At 40.5% G+C, this 4291-nt stretch overlaps 1 protein-coding gene across 1 annotated transcript in view; it reads left to right on the forward strand.

The window, feature by feature from the left end:
• Nucleotides 1-3983: 3983 nt before the first annotated feature.
• The window catches only part of LOC139381009 (sal-like protein 3), a 17033-nt gene continuing 16725 nt past the window's right edge, over nt 3984-4291 (forward strand). The window contains exon 1 of the mRNA XM_071124242.1: nt 3984-4291. This exon is cut by the window's right edge and continues 1109 nt beyond it. The gene's annotated coding sequence lies outside the window, so the exon portion shown is untranslated.

Here is a 4291-nt window from a genome sequence, read left to right on the forward strand (position 1 = left end):
TTACACTCAGCCCCCTTTTGACCTCCTCCTTTTCCACAGCCACCAGTGATCCGGGTCACGGCACCAATGTAACAGTATAACTTTAGTCCGTCCCCTCACCCATAACCGGGCTCGAACCAGGGACCCTCTGCACACATCAACAACTGACACCCACAAAGCACCGTTACCCATCGCTCCACAAAAGCCGCGGCCCTTGCAGAGCAAGGGGAACCACTACTTCAAGGTCTCAGAGCAAGTGACGTCACCGATTAAAACGCTAATAGCGTGCACCACCGCTAACTAGCTAGCCATTTCACATCGGTGACACTAGGGCTTTGTGGATGGGGCTGGCAGATGACTAGGCATCTGACTCTGATTAGAAAGTTGTTTTTGATATTTTAGTTTGAAGCCCTATCCCAAACCTTAACACCTACCTTAACGCCTAACCTTTGAGGTAATTCATGAACTTAACCTTAAACACTTCGAAATTTGACTTTTAGAACAACTTCGAAATTTGACGTTTGGGGATGAACATCTAATTCTGATGTGAGCCTGTGAGAGCTGGTGTTAAGGTGTGGTGTCCTCAAAATGAAACATTAACCACAGATTTAAACATAAACAAATACATGTGGAGTACCATGACATGAACTGGTATGGGTCTGTAATATAATACATCCACAAAAGAGGATGGCTAAGAACAAATACAAAAGCATTTAATAAAAAAGACCACTGTAATCTTTGTATTGGATATAGTAATCTATTTCATCTCCATATCAGAAACAAAGACCAGCAAGACAACTTACTTCACAGCTGTGGCCTATGATGAAATGTTTAGCCCCAGACAAAACTATGCGCATTGGTGCTGGAGGCGGCTTGTAAAACGCATCCTATCAGATTAGAAATCACAGCAATGGGAACTCTCTCTGCTTTACCAAATATGCTCAAGAGACATGAACGACTACGCATGGTTTCATTCACAGACGTAACGAAACACTGACTACTTCAGATATTTGCCTCAAAATACCGTGATTAATTATGATGTATTACCTCCAACAGATAAATGACCTCCCCATACAAACACGTTTGTTACCACACCTCTATATAGGATAAATGACGAAGATTACTTAAATGTTCTTATTCATCACTATGCATGCAATAGGCTACCTCCCCTTTACAACTACGACTGTAAAGCAACACTTACCCTTCAAGTCCCATTGGAACAGTCTCGTGGCCTCCGGAGTATCCTTTGAAGTATATACTGTAGTAGGCTATCTGTTCAGCGCAGGGTGTTTGGAAAGAGTATGGAATAAAAGTCAGCCGGTACATTTTATGTTAACAATACAGTACCAGCAGTAGAAGTGCCCTGTTCTTACCTTAAGACACAAATCCAGCGGGAAAGGACTAAAACGGTTATTTGGGCGATTACGTGTTTCTTGTTTCCCTCATTCTCGCCCTCCCTTTTACCAGTGCACTCGCCCTCGAGGAGCGGATACAGACAGTTCACAGTTAATAGCGTATGTGCAACAAACATTTTATTGTTGGCCTAATACAGTCATCATTATGCTAACAGTTTTAAAGGGCAGAAGAGTTTGATTTCCCATATTAGGTTTACAAAATAGGTATACTTATATGTTATGCATGTGTTTGGTAGGCTATTCGTGTTATTGATTAAATCTCCATATTTGTTTAATCCAATGCAAACTAAGCTACACATTTATCAACCCCGATGCTCTCTTTAAATAAATATCCAACTCAATCTCCAAAGAAAACGCCATAACTGCATCATAAGAATGGTAACAGGAATCTCGTTTTGGATTGAAGGAGTGGGCGGAAGGCCCAGAGTATTAGTTATTTTAACGTGATGAATCAGTCACTTGGCAAGTGCCTCCCACAGTGCTAGTCTCACGCAGGTGAAACTGACAGAAGGTTACGGTAGGTTTGAACTTGAACAGTGTTGTCATTTTTGGAGATTGACGTTTGTGGAGACAGGAGATGAGACGCGCGCGCCAACAGGATACATCAATCAAAAACGCACGTAAAATGAATTAACAATTTCAACATAAGCCTCTCCAGTCGACAATACTACTGATCGAATTGTGTCTTCCTACACACGGTGTGTGTGTACAGGATTAAATAGCATTTTGTCTCTTTTCTTTTCCTTTCATCATCAGCGAAGTAAAGATTAGAGATGAGATTGTGAGAGCTCCCTTTAGAAGGCACAGGGGATCTTCATTCCTCTGCCTTTGTGATGATATTGATGATGATGATGGCCAAGTGGACAGTTTGATTTTTGTGTGGCAAGCTAGTTATAAAGAATCAATATTATATCAAGGGGCAACTTTTGTGATAAAGGACTTTAGCCACTCTAGCTATTCATCATAAGTCTGTAGCAAGCAGATAGGTCAAAATAAATGATATTGCTCTAAAGAGTCTGTCTTCTTATCTCTCTATACCAGGGGAATGGAGGACACGCCGATCGATACAGTAGCTGCGGTATACTCCTTGCAATTATCAATAGCTGATTTTGTCTTCCCAGGGCTGCATCTATTAATACCAGATAATAACATCCTTTTGGACATAACTTCTAAGGGGATGATGGAATTTCTTACAAATTTGCTCATTGGATGACCTTGTTGTCAATGAAAATGTATCGCACTACATGTTAGACATAGGGGAAAAGACCCAGTCCAATGCAATGGAAAACTCAGCGGTAGGCCTATCTTGAAAGCAAACCCAGAGGATCCCCTAACAAGGTGCACTATAGGAAATTAAACGATAACCTAACAATGTCACTTATAATCTTAATTCTTAGGTTAACTGACATATGTTAAGATATTATCACATTATCAGATAATTTGCATTTGGCTGATAGGCAGCTGTTTGATTTAGGGACAATAGGAAAACTGCACTTTTATTGATGTAATTGTTGTTGGGTTTTTTTTTTGTGGGGGGGGGTATTTAAAGGGTTATATATAATTTCACAGTAAGGACATATTCAGGTGTTAGAATGGCATCCATGCACGAAGGGGAAATGTTAATTCGTGTTCGTTTCTGCATCAGGGAAGAGAAACAAACTGATAGTCTACTATGATATGAAAAATAACTCAATTAATTATTACTTACCGTTTTCTACGTGATTAAAACAATCTGAATTTTGAAAATCGAATAAAAAAAATTTGGACGTAAATCATACAGAGATTGGCAAAATATGGCAACACAGGTGTTTGTCACTCATACAGCCCTTCCTCCGAATGAACCCCTCCCCATCACCCCAAGTCCCACCCTTGCAAAGTAGGTTACTAGGCTACAATGAAAATCACAATTTGCAAGAAAATGTAGCCAGGGCATGTTTATTTAACACAGGAGAACACTGAGGAAGAGAATAAAACACGCTATATTATTTCACAGATGAAAATACATTATTGATTGTTTGTTATAGCCTATCTTGAACTGAAACTGAACTAAAACACGTTACACACCAAACATGTTATTGTAGATGCTTTTTGTGGATATGTTTTTTTTTTTATTAATAGTGTATCAAAATAGGCCTCCATCCAGCACAGCATCACCGGTGTCAAATGTACAATGAAATACAAATTAACTCTGTGTCAACATTTTTGTTTCCAATGTTTTCTTCCACATTATGTACATTTAAAAACACACAACAAAAACACTAGGCCTATATGATAAAATATAGAGCAAATCGTTCGCAATAAATTAATGTTAGAAGCTACAGGGAAACGAAATCTAATCAGACATGCATAAAGTCAGACCCATTTTCAGATTCATTTTATTTACGACACCTTAGACAAACCGATGATGCCGATGTTTGATATTTGGAAACTTGTGGCTATATGATATCAAATCGCGCCGTCGTGGAATCCATAGCCTAGTGTGAAGCTTCTGACTTTAACTGTAACGGTGTGGTACATCCTAGCGGTCGCTCAACGCAATGGGCTGAACCTAGCCCAAGGTTTAACTCTGTCACACACAGCGCAGTCCCCACACACGGAGCTAAAGGCGAGGGCAGCAACGGCTACATCAAACCTCCCGAGTAGTGCTCCTGTTACGAACCATCAAGTGAGGTCGAAAACGACTTTCATGTCCGACATATTAGAACGTAGATCGATCAGAAAAAAAATTCTAAAGCTCTTTGGAAAGGACCGGGGTCTTCGGCGAGCAACTGGCGGAAGAGAGAGGGGACTTTGGAGAGCAGCTCGAGACAAACGCGCAGCCGGGAGCAAAGCACCACGAGGGGGGAGAGCACACCGAGCCACCCAGCGCTAGTTGGGGTGTATTTTCTTTTTTTTTA

The sequence above is a fragment of the Oncorhynchus clarkii genome, chromosome 2 (genome assembly GCF_045791955.1).
Source record: "Oncorhynchus clarkii lewisi isolate Uvic-CL-2024 chromosome 2, UVic_Ocla_1.0, whole genome shotgun sequence".
In the NCBI taxonomy this organism is placed as follows: Eukaryota; Metazoa; Chordata; class Actinopteri; order Salmoniformes; family Salmonidae; genus Oncorhynchus; species Oncorhynchus clarkii.